Genomic DNA, 13,189 nt, shown 5'->3' with positions numbered 1-13,189 from the left:
TGGAAGTTGTTCAGAACCAAGCACCCAAATTTGAGCAGCACTATGAAAATTGATCCTGAAGGATAATGAGGAAGAAAATACTTTATCATCTCCTGAATGTATTGTCAAAATGACATACAGAATTATCTTGCTTAAATAACTATTTTTTTGTATAAAGTGTTTATCACAGTTATAAGAGAATGAAACCAGAAACCACTGATGTATGCAATCAACACACAGTAGATTGTGTACATCAAAGAAACGCAGGCTTAATAAAACAGTTCCACAGTCTATTTTCTTTGAGGACCATTGCTGTCTTGTTTCTCTATCACTTTAAAGACAACAAGGAAAATAAATAACTCAAAATATTACATGCTGTTTAAACATAGACTGCAGATGCTGATAGCATCATTTTTTTGCAAATACAGTTTGTGCATTAATTTGTAAAATATGACTTTAGAGGCATTTAATAATAGCTAATGAATTTCATTCAACACTTGTCAAAACGCTAACCAATAGTATCTATTGTTTAGTTTGCAAAAATTGCTTAAAAATAGAATTGCCATTACTCAGGCTATGACGGAGTAGAACATGACAATGAAGTCAGTCAGCTACCTGGGGCTATTGATGCTGGAATTCTGTGGACGTCCACAGGCTATTTCATCACTGAGAAACAGTCAATTTAAAAAATTTAACAGAGATCAAGTTTTCATATAACCTCTGTTGTTTTAAAATAGTTTCAAAGATAGTGTTACCCATCTTGTAAAAAGTTAGAAATTACAATATGTTCCTAATAACTAAATTTGACATATTTATGAATTGTCAGTAGTCTCAACAGAAATTCAGAAACGATTACCAGAGATTTTCATTAAAATTTAAGGTCTATAAATAACAAATAATGGCATATTTTATTTTTTAAAGGTGAAAAATGATAAAAATATTTTTGTCATTTCCTTTTGATGAATTCTGCCCAACGTCATCATTATTTTATTATGATATCCAAATAATAGCAGTAAATGTCTCTTTACGGTGCCTGTGCTGTTAGATTGCTTCCAACTATATTCTGAACTACTACATTTCTTAAGTTAAACTTACTTTTTTGTAGGATCTGAGGCTACTTTATAATTAGTTAGACTCTTACCACTTAGTGGCTATTTTAGTAATTAAGGGATATACCATACTGGGGGTGTCATCATTTATCTGTGTTATTTTTCTCCATCAAACAGAGATGTTTGATTGTTAGGCTGGACGTAAAGCAGGAGATCTGGTTGGCAAAATGGTTTAGGACTTTTATTCCTTTGGTATTATAAAAACAAACAAACTTATAGTCATCTTGTCTTTCAAAACAATATACAGGAAAGCACAAATATTCCTGGAACTATTCAAAGAAATCATCCCACAGTCCTGTTCATAGCTCTTAGAAAATAAAAATATAGCTTTAAAGTTGTCGAGTCCTTCCCTTAATTTAATAGCTGATGTTTTAATATAGATCTTGATGACCTGATGCTGTGATCTCTACATGGTACAATTTTTTGACCTTCGGAATTATTCATAAACCGCAAACATAGTCCTGTGTTTTAAGCATGTCTTTGAAGTCTTTGACTAGATTCAATGTTTACAAGGATTCTCTCTGCATGAATTGGGCCATGTTACCATACAATGTCCTTAAACCAAAGAAAAATATGATTATGTATCAACACATATGATTCATCCTACTTCTTCAGGATGAAAGAATAATTTGACTCAGCCTTTTAGGAACTGTTGATATACAGTCATAATTTAATTTTTCTAAGTTGACTCTCTGCAAGTATCTAACGTAATGTTTCTTTGGAAAACATAAGGCCTTTACTAAAAATCCATGGGGTCTCTTGGCCATTTCAACCATGTAAATAGAAGATAGATTTTCCTGTCTCTAATTTTCAACAATTCCAAGGGCTCTATTGAGGAGTAAGATAATGGAAATGGACCAAAGCTCCAAGCCAGGCTTCTGCAGAGAAAATCTGAGTCCTGCAAGTTCGATTAAGCTAGCTAATTTTCAGTCCAACAAGCTAATTTCCAGACAGACTCTTCTGATGTTTTCCCTCTGTTTGTAATTTGCATCATTAAATAGCTTGGTGTTTCAAAGCAGCCACGGTACTAAGGTCACAGGGCTTTGTGTTAAATAGCAACCACCTCGATTTTTTTTAAAGAAGAAACAGAGAGCAGCTGATCCTGCTGTAGCATGATTTTCTTTTTTTCTTAGTGGGAAGAAACTGAAGTGTCTTGTGGATCACAGAAATTTTGCTTTAGTTTGGAGAACAGCTTTCCTCAGTGTCTTTGTGCTCCAAAAAGCAGCCCAGGATCACAGGTGGCCTTGATTATCAACACTTTTTTTAATGGTGTCCCCCTCCCTTTCCTAGAACAGCAGGACATCTCCCTGACATGAATATCTCATTTTAAGCCATTTTAAGCGGCACAAAATTCAAAAATCTTAAAGAGATATCCAAAACCTAAATTTAAAAAAAATCTACCATTGAACTTCAAAGGGTAAAATTGGTTAACAAACATTACTGATACTACAAAAAGGATATATAGGCAGATATGTAGAGTTATGACCTCTCATGGCCAATTTTCCCTAGAAGGTTTTCAAAGGATTACTTCTAAAATAACATGGCAAATACGGAGAAAGCAGGAAAACACCTCTTCCCTCTTACCTATGCCTCTCCAGGAGAAAATAATTTCTCTTTGTCTCTCTGGTCACAGGAATATGTACTTTGGCTCATTGGCACCCTGGAGCACTGTTTCTACCCTGCATGCTGACATTGGTGCTAGTATTAAAAAATCTTCAATCATATAACTCCAAGCCATTCATATTAATGTGCCTGAGTCAAATTACCCTTTCTATTCTGCAGGGGGAAGAAAGACCATAAAATGCTCTCTGAATCCATAAGGACAACCCCATTGGCACAGATGGGAATTTTACTCTGAAGTGACAGCACTGCTTTCCTGAAACATGACCTAACGACTACAAAGAGTTTCTTTGGAAGCACCAAATTTTGTCATTGACCCCTCTTTACCATATCACGCTCTCCTGAACCACTCCATAGCAGTGTTCCTGGGAAGTTAAAGATGGCTCAGAAGAAAAACCGTCATCTTTAACAAAGAAAGGCAAGAGATGTTTGTCGTGGGGGAAGACCTAATTTAATTTACAGTATCTCTGGGTTTCTATTTTGACTGAAGTTGTTTTCAGCACATTCTCTCCATGTTACCAAAAGTTAGAAAGTATATTTTAAGAAATGCCACCATTTTTTATATTTACTGAGAACGACATGCTCAGGGATTTATTTCCATGAAAATGTAGACCGCAGAATTTAGAAACACACTATGTAGAAGAATTCAGCATGTTTTAGGATACCACTAAAATGTAGGAAAGCTTTTGCCAGACAATAATGAGATCTTAACGTTGTGAAGCATACACATGAAATTGTGTCCTTTCATTGACATTAGTTTTTATTTGTGACAGGTAAAGTTGGAGATTATAAAACATTCTGCTCTTGGAAAGAATACTTGTTTTAAACTATGGTTCACTAATGCCAATCTCTTTCAAGAAGTAATACTGTTCCCTCCTCGCTGGTCCCTCAGCGATTTGATTTCTGGATTAAATATAATGCTTCCCCCTCTGCATCATACTCTATCTCCCTCAGTAGAATGTTTCCAGCTTATGGCTGGGATTGATTCCTATACAGCACTAACACAATGCTTGCCACATTTGCCGAGCCAATTGTACGTGAAATTAAAATATATTTTCTTTTTCTTTTCAGAACTGTGTCATGGCATCTTGTTACAATGTTTCAGTTATTTTGAAAAGCTTTGATTTGTTGGAGGAAAGGCAAGAAAGTCTACAAGGCCCCTCCAGCAAAGACACAATGCAGATAAGATCCACCATCAGAGCAGGTCTGAAGAAGCAACAGAGACCAAATATTCATCTGTAGGCAGCACATACGAATGCTCGGGTGCAAACAGCCCGATGCTATTTAAATGGATGGATTCTCATGTGAATTTACCATTCACTCTCCTCTAGGGATGTGAGGACAACGGGAGCAGATTTAGTTATCTATCTTTACCTGGCTCCTTAGAGCCCACGGAAGAAAATGAAAATGCTTCAATAAAATAAGTGATGCAAGAAAGATTCTTTGGAGTGCATTCTGATGTGGGCAAACACGACATATTTAATTAGTATTATATCCCATCTTTTAAAAGACATCGAGATGTGAGCTATGATGATTACCTTTCAACAACTAAGAGCTGCTAAACTTCTCAGGTAACCGTAACTGTGACTGGCTCTCAGCACAGACCACGATGCAGGTCACACAATAACAAAGTGAGAACTGGAAACGTACTGTTTTCATACTTCTCCAGGGAACCAGGCTAAAGAGCGGGCACCTATGTTGGAAGTTCATGTGAGGGAAGGAAAATCTGCTAAACAGCTGCGTTAACTAGATCATGAAGTGACTTGGGGCAGGTAACAGATGTGTTACTAAGGGCTTTTGTTTATCCCTTGTACTTAGGTGGGAGAGAATCATCAGGCTTTTAATTTTGTTCAAGAAAACTAGTCTTCAAAAAGCAGTTTTTTGGCCCCCAGTCTATCAGGCTGCGCAGAATTTTCAAAGCAGCGCAATGTTGTAAAAAATGCCCTTTTAATCAGATTACCCTTGGCGAACGTCCCAAACTCAGGCTGAAGTGCAGTGCTTGTGGTTTCTCAACAGCTTACACTAAGCCTGCACCATGGAAATAATCTACTTTTAAAACCCAGGAAACAAATCGACTGCACTAAGGACATAAGTCGCTGTCATTAGGGAGTGATTAGGCTAAACATTTTTATACACTCTACTAGCCCACTTTCAAATTATATATCTCTGGATGATAGCAAGAAAGGTACTTCAGGTGAGTGTTAGGAACAACCATGCAGAAAAGTTAATAAATCCAAATAAATAGAACAGCACGAGGAAAAATTAAAAGAGCTCTTGTTTCAACTTTAACATGCTAATACCTAAATCAGGATTTTCTGAACCAAAAATGGAGAACTTGGTCACATAACACAAACAGAATCTTTTTTTTTTTCAGTATAGCATATTCTCAAAGCTCAACACATCACATGTCCCAATTACTTATTTTAGGCTAACGTTTTCTTTATTGCACACTTTATATAAAAAAAAATTCTGTGGAGATCGAAAATAAGAAAATAGGATTTTTATAATTTACCATTTTACCATTCATCTTTCTTTAACAATGAGGGTCAGGCTTGGAGATTTGGTGACTCATCATCATGTCATATTGTGGAATATAATGAAAGTTACAGCAAGGTCTGAAACACATCCACCCCTTCTTGTCCCATACGTCCTCCCCCAACTCATGCCCCCCCCCCCATGGCACACGTGTACCCCAATAACGTGCTCTGGGAATAGGAGACTCACAATCCCACATTATAATTGGTGTTTTCTACCTGTTAAAAGGTTCATACTCATTAATGAAACTCTCAGCATTGAGATTTTTGGTCTTAAAGCCACTTCTGAGGTTGTTTCCTAGTTTCTTTTGTTTTTTGTTCATTTTTGAGAAATGTAAGTGAAAAATATCAGCCTGCTAAAAACATGTAGAAAACATTGATTTCTTTAATGAAAGCAGATGAATATGTGTTCTAGCCAGTGGATATGGGAGGTTTATTTTTGCCCCCATGAGATTAAAAGGGGATTGGATTTAAGAAAGGACTATTCTGCTGCCCCAAAGCTCGTGCTTGAGCAATGTTTGAGTCCTACTTTGGACATTCTGCTGATAGTTTCATTTCTAATTTATGAAACATTTCATTAATCCTCAATCTGTCAGCTCTTTCTTGACAACAATAGAGGCTGACAGACAAAAGATTAAAATTTATTAAACACTCTACACTTTAGAAGTTTTTGAAATGCTCTGTTCATTTTAGTCCCCATTTGACCTAATTTTAAACAAGCTGCACTCTTCCTAATTTCCTCGGAAAGCAAGTAGACAACACAGCAAAACAATTTTTAAATACCAACATATACAACACTGAATCTAAACAAGACATCCAGAAAAAAATCAAAATACAGCTATCCTTGAGCAGAATTGCTAGGATGCACATTAAAAGCATCTCCCGTCCCAAGGATTTCAAGCATATATTTTTTGTATGCTCTTCTTCCTCATCCTCTAGGCATCCCCGCCTCACTTTTCCATTCTCATAAATAATTCATGAGCTGATAAATATGCAATTTCAAAAAGTGCAGACAAGGCAGCACTGCATTAAAAAAAAAAAAAAAAAGAGCTTGTGCTTTTTACACACAAGTCCTGTGCTGCACTTTACGGATGACAAATTTTCTAGCATTCAAACCGCATATTGTATATATGAGAGCAGTGTGACTGCGTTTCTGGTCAGATACCTTGCTAGACATGTATGAGCTCTTTGAAGAAGACGGTAATACATAAAATATAAACATTTAAAGAAATTAAGTTAGCAATGTTTTAGAGCTTGACACTTTACCATTGCATAATTTTTGCATAAATAGTCTAAATGTTCACTCTATCAAGTAAGAAGAGCAGAGATGTGTAGGTCTTGCACACACGATTATTCTCTAGTGAGAACACCATAAATGTCTCAAGCTTCTAAGGTTTCTTCTAAGCAAGTCATTTATTTGACATCATAAGAACATACTTTCGAGGCAAGTTTAATAAGATCAACAGTAAACTGTTCTGCATGAGCCTTCAAACAGGTAAAAACACCCATCTGAGAGCCAGTATATAGTGCAGAGCAGAGAACCTCCATTTTGTGGGCTAATTGCTTGATTACCAGCCTGAAACAAAATGGAGGGGAGACCTTTTCAAAGCAGTTCAGGGCTGATATAGCAGAGGGAAACGTATTGAGGAGGTAAAACATTCCTTAAAGATTATTAGGTATCTAATTAGACAAATATTAAAGGTAATGTAATAAATACAGATTACATTGTATTTATTTACTGAGAATAAATATAATGAAGAGGGATAAAGTACTCATTGAAAGAGCTATTCTAGTTTAGCAACAGTTAAGTTTTTAAAAAAGCAACCTGATTTCAGTCTGAAATGTAACCTTTCAAATGAACACTTAAATTGGAAAACACCATGGGTAAGAAATAGACCACAGCATTTAATTTGGACTGGCTAGTTGGAAGCCTATATTTACTGTACTATAATTTCAAATTTAATTAAGTCACACTGCTGACGCCAGTAGCATCAACACAGTAAAGATGATTAATTGCATGCATAAATGAAATATAAACAGCCTTAAAAGTAACATTAATGCAGAACCTTGCACACAGAAATGGTATGATAGATTTAAGTGTAAGTGCCTACCTGCGTCTTTGAGACACATGCCAGAATTAGGATGAGGGCCCTGCATTTGAATGTAATCACTGTACCAAAAATATAACCTTTTACGGGTCATTATTTTTCTAAAACATGTGTCCAACCTCCTCCTTTCCTCTCCTCCTGTACCTCAACCCCCAACATGATTTGTTATCTTATAGAAGACTTTTCACACAATTTGCATTGTCATCTTATGGATTGGCTACTGGTACACAAACATGAGCTGACACACGCAATGGTGGGACTGGGCTGTCACAACAAGGCAGCTGGACTGTTATATATTCCACTTTGCTTCCATTGTACTTCCATTCACAGCAGCCCTAGGACAAAGGGCCTGACAGAGCTAACCACGGATTGTCACCTTGATTTGTCCAGTCTAGCAGATATGCAGAAATGAATTATATTCTCCTGCTTATGAACACAACACAGAAGCAAATAAGCTTGCAAACAGCATCTTCCAAACCATATTATCTAAGAAGCATCAGGCTTCTTCAGAGATGCTACATGCTGCCTTGCTCAGTAGGTGAGGAGAAGCAGAAAGAACCATCCGATTAGTGAAGACACAAAAAGGCTCTCCTCCAATAATATATTCTTGACATTAGAGCCTAAACTCTCTCTGATTGAGAGATATGTAATTTGTATTCTGCTTAGCTTTTATTTTTGATGAACGCTATCACAATGCTTCAAAATGCAAACTTAAATCATATTTCAGAAAAGAATGTGCAGTGTGCATTCCTAATAAATAAAGCTATGGTTCTTTTAAGAGAAACTATGTTAAATTGAAATAATCTTCTTGAAAATGATAAAATGAAGGACTTCACTCAATGTCTGTTATAATATACTTCTCAATAAACCCAAAGCCCATCTTACTTAAGTTTTACCAAACGTTAAAGCTCTAAGCCTGAAAGCACCCAAAATAGTTGGCTGCTAATGAGGAAATTCATTGGAAGATTTTTTTTTTTTAGTACCAGTTGTTTAATTTACTACTTTATTGACAAGGTGTTTGTATGCCTTGAGATCCAGGCAGTTTTAATAGCCACACATGGATAAATGAAACAGACAGCATTTGGCGATTTCTTTATTAAAAGATGCCTTCAAAACCAGAGAAAAGGAGAAAACTATTCTCTACAAGCTTTTGGAGGGAAAGTGAAGGAACATTTCTCTGTGCAGCAAAGAAAAAATTGTTGCCTTCTTAAAAAAAAAAAAACTGATGACGATAAAGATCATTTCACACACACGCACTTACAAATTTTTTCCATTTTTGTAGACCGTACAGTGTGCTTGCTGATCCCTCAAAAGACACATTTTCGTAAAACCAGAGCCTCAGGTTTAAGAACTCTTTGGGCAACATAATGTAATCTACGATTTGTTTTATTATTATTTTTTAAGCCTACCTATCTTGACAGCATGTGCAGAGCGCTTGGCTCTGAAGAAAAGCCTTGAGAAGCATTTCATTTGTTCTTTTTTTTTGTTTTAAATGAGTCAAGGCTACTATGAAGATGCAGCATATAAAAATCAAAATATTGCATTTTGTATCTGACCATATAATATTTAAAATACTCACGCTACAAGTATGTTCTATTCAAAAGACCTATTAATTTTGAATTTTAAATTACGCTATTCTATTGTCTTCTGCTTATACATATGGATTCTGTTCACAAGGCAACACTTGATACCTAGTGTTTTAAATGATGACTAGCAGAAACCAACATGATATACGTAGTAGACAGTATGTATGAAAAGAACATAAAACCCTACCCCATACAGAAATGCAAATGTTACTTGATCAAAGGGCTGCACGTTCATAGTGAAGGATTCGGTCAAAATAAAGCCTTTCCTTTAGGAGGATGCAGAAGAAAATCCTGCATAATTAGTTTCAAATTTATTTAGGAAAAATCTAAATGTTCCCAAAAGTACCATTTATTATTGTCGAAGGAAAAATTGTACAAATGTGTCTTTCCTTGGAATTCTGTGCAGCCAACCATAGGAGCTCTGCGGCCGTTCACCTGACTGCAGCAGAAACGGGGCTTGACGGTGACGGTGGGTGACAGAAAGGGGCCATTGGAAGTGCTATTATGCAGTTTGCACGGGAGGATTTGAGCACATTTCAGCTTTATCTAGTTATGCTAGGTAGTCGTGTATGTGTGTGTGTTTTCTTTTCTTTTACTAGTTGTGCGTGGCTTCCAATACTGAAATCCAACGTAAACTCTGTGACCACCATTTACAGCCCCTGTGCTTTAAGATTTAGCATTATTTGACAGATTTTTAACTTGCTTTGGCATTTCAATCTGCTTTATAGTTGTAAATAAAATTCACACATTAATGCCTTCATGCACATGGTCCTCTTCGAAAAAGATGTAATTCCACTTTATCCCTTTATTTTAATTATAAATTCTGAGAGCATAATACAGAGTACTAAGGTTTTCTCTTAATTCAGAGTAGAAATACATGCACAGTTTAGGGCTTTTGTGAAAAAATTGTTATCTTAAGGACGAAATGGTTTCCTCAAAGCTTGTCTTTTGTGTTTTTAAAATATAACATGTACATTTTTCTTTAAAATTGAGTGTGTCGTGTTCCACACGATTCTGGGATTTGAGTTATTTGCAATTACTTTATAATAAGTACAATTAGATCTCTGCCTAAAAGGTAGAAGAGCATTCTATAGTCATTAAAGAGGAAAAAAAATTGCCAAGGTTGAAAATTTAAAGGTCTAAAATAAACACACACAACCTGTTATTTTATTTTAATCAGTAATTATGCTTACAAAAAAAAAAACATTTTGAAGCATTTCATGAAAGACACAAGTGGAATATTTAGAAACATAATATTTGGTCCCAGAGAATCTTAATTGTTTATCCCCTCTCCCCATTGCACTCCTACCCCACTCCAGAATGTTCTTTTGAAACATAGGTTTAAAAGGGGGAGGGGGGCATCAAATCACTGTTCAGCGTGGCCCTGAACTTTCATTACATTTAAGTGCAAGGCAAGCCGCCCAACTCTGCTCCCTGATATATTGTTGAGTGGGCCGTCTAAGGTTCTATTTTCCACGTAGGGTCAAGACTGCTGACATGGGATTAATCAGCTACTCCTCCTAAACCATGAATCAGAACAATTGCTGTCAGTTTCATATGGTACAACTGCCTGGAAATAGAAGAGTTGGAAAGTGAGAGAACATACCAGAAATCTAGAAAAGAAAACGTTAGTGGTTAGTGTAACTCTAGTTTGGCTATTTGTGATTTGGTATAGTAACCAAATTAAAATGATGAAATATACGTTCAACCAAGCGATGTTAGAACATCTTTCCCCATCTTTTTTGTTTTTGTCTTTGAGATCTTGTTCTTATATCAACTGTGACATTTTATAAAAACTTTACACTCCTTTACTTTCTTTTGGTAGGCACCATTTATGTTCAAGTCCACATTTAAACATGTCTGTTGACCCAGGGTTAAATTCAACGAAGCCTGTGCAAAATGCGTGCAGCTCTTCTGCATACATATTGCCAAGCCAACATTGTATTTAACCTCTCCATGAATGTTTGCATTACTGAATTGGAAAATACTAGGTGCAAATGTCTACATAAAGGGGAACTGAAATCCTTCACTATTAGAGAGGAGTGTGACAAGCTTCGCTCTATGCTAGGATACACTTACATTAAAATGGCCTTGCTCCTAAATGAGATTGCTCCTATTACAACAAAGGTATGAAAATTGGCACAGATTGATCGCATGTTTAGAAAAATAACTATCTTTTGCTTTATAAACGATATTCAGATAAAACCAAGAATTATTTTCCTTGGGGATAAAATATCACATGCAAAATCTTTTTCTGTTTGTTAACACTGGAACTGAATATTTTCAGGAAAGCAAGTGTTAAGACTAAATGATATAACATATGAGCAGAATACATGGACAAAAGTGATTAATAATTATGGCATAAAAATGAAATAATATTTTATTAGAGAATAGAGAAATGTATGAAGTTTTTCAAAATGAAACTTATTTTCAATTATTAAATTAATATTATTCAATAGCAACATTTTGTTCAATTTTAAGATAGAGTGCTCTAGAAAATAGTCCTGCCGTGATTAAAAATATAAATAGATGTTTTCATGTTGATAGGTTTCTAAAAGTTAAAAGAATTTATTATTCAAAATGTTAAAAACAAAAATGATATATAAATATAATAATGTACAAAAAGTCATTCATAAATGTAATTATTTCATATGTACCCTGAGATCTGCTTTTACATAACTGATTGAAGGTAATAAACTTTGATGTTTCATAATGCTGACACAAAAGTGTTCATAGCATGATATAACATAAAAATATCCAAATTGGTGGTAAATAGTGCAAAATTTATAAATCTATAAACTAAATCCATTCACATATACTCAAATTGTTTTTTATCTTAATCACATACATAGTACAGAGATGTGGGCAATTAGAGGTTCGTTATTATCAAAACACACTGCAGAATTAGTATGTTAAATGAAATGGAATTATTCCAAAGGAAAGGTATGTAATATAAAAATATATATTTTCATTTTAGTATGCAATAATAAATACTCATTTTATGCATCAAAAATTCTGTAGTCATTTTAAATGTATCTATAAGAAAGTTCTCCAGAAGACTGAGTCACCAAAGAAAGAAATGGAAGTATCTGTAACCGTTTGTCACAGGATTTATTCTTTTCCAAAAGAATTTGCCCTATGACTTCAAGACATTGCTGGGAAACAGATGCATAGCTATCATCATCACCTCTTTAGTTTAGAACAGTATTTAAAATGTTTTTGTAAATATAAATTTTTTTATTAAATAGTATGGAGATTGAAATTAAAACTATTTTATTGCTTCAATGAAAAATACTTTTTGTTTGATAGCAATAAGTGCAAAATTATGTGAACATAAATTGATCATGCTAAAGTACTTACAAGAAGCACTGCTTTCGGAAGTAGCTAACTTATTTTTATCTAAATGGGATAAGATTAATGCGTTTTATAATTGATGAAATATTTAATTATAAAAATAATCGGTTATAGTGTAATTCAAAATGACTGTTCAACAGTATTCTGACAATGATTTATAAGATATTTGATAAAATTAACACCAAGTTTACAAATTGCACAAGGCAGGCTAAATAATTGGCAGAATGATTTTGATCTTTTTCCTGTTTTTATTGATAATTTTCTATATAAGTAAAAATTTAAAAATATTTCCAAAGAATTCCATACATGTACCTAGGTTCTATATGTACTTGTTTAACATTTCCAGGGTTTCTTCTAATTTGGAGAATTTAATGCCATTGTTTTTGTTTCAAGAAAATCCACAGTATCAATGTTATTGCCCTAATGCTTGAATGAAAGCATTGTATGAAGTGATTTATATAACAAATGATATTCTAATCCTTTTTTGAGAATGAGAATACTCTGATTACTCAAAATTTAAATAAAATGTGCTATATATATTTTTAAATAATTTGATAAAGGTGGTCTTAGAGAAAAACACATGCCATGAATCTCAGTAAAATCTGGGTAACTGAGCACAAATAAGACGAACAGGTTTAAGCCTCAGTATTATACCTGAATACAATTTCAGCAAGACAGACTGCTGCAGAAATGCAGAGGTGCTCACAAAGAGTGGGAGGAGGGAGGAGGCAGGGGGAGAGGGGTCTTGATAACCTTTAGTGTGGCAACGAAGTCATTGATGTGACTCCCACCATTCTCCCCAGAAAGATTTGCACTGAGAAAGGCTGGACACCTGGATCAAAGCCACACTCAGTCTCTGGACTCTTGCTAACTTGTCCTCAATTATAGATGACCTTTAG

Source organism: Equus asinus, chromosome 12 (assembly GCF_041296235.1).
Source record: "Equus asinus isolate D_3611 breed Donkey chromosome 12, EquAss-T2T_v2, whole genome shotgun sequence".
Classification (NCBI taxonomy): domain Eukaryota; kingdom Metazoa; phylum Chordata; class Mammalia; order Perissodactyla; family Equidae; genus Equus; species Equus asinus.
This window is presented reverse-complemented; position numbering follows the sequence as displayed.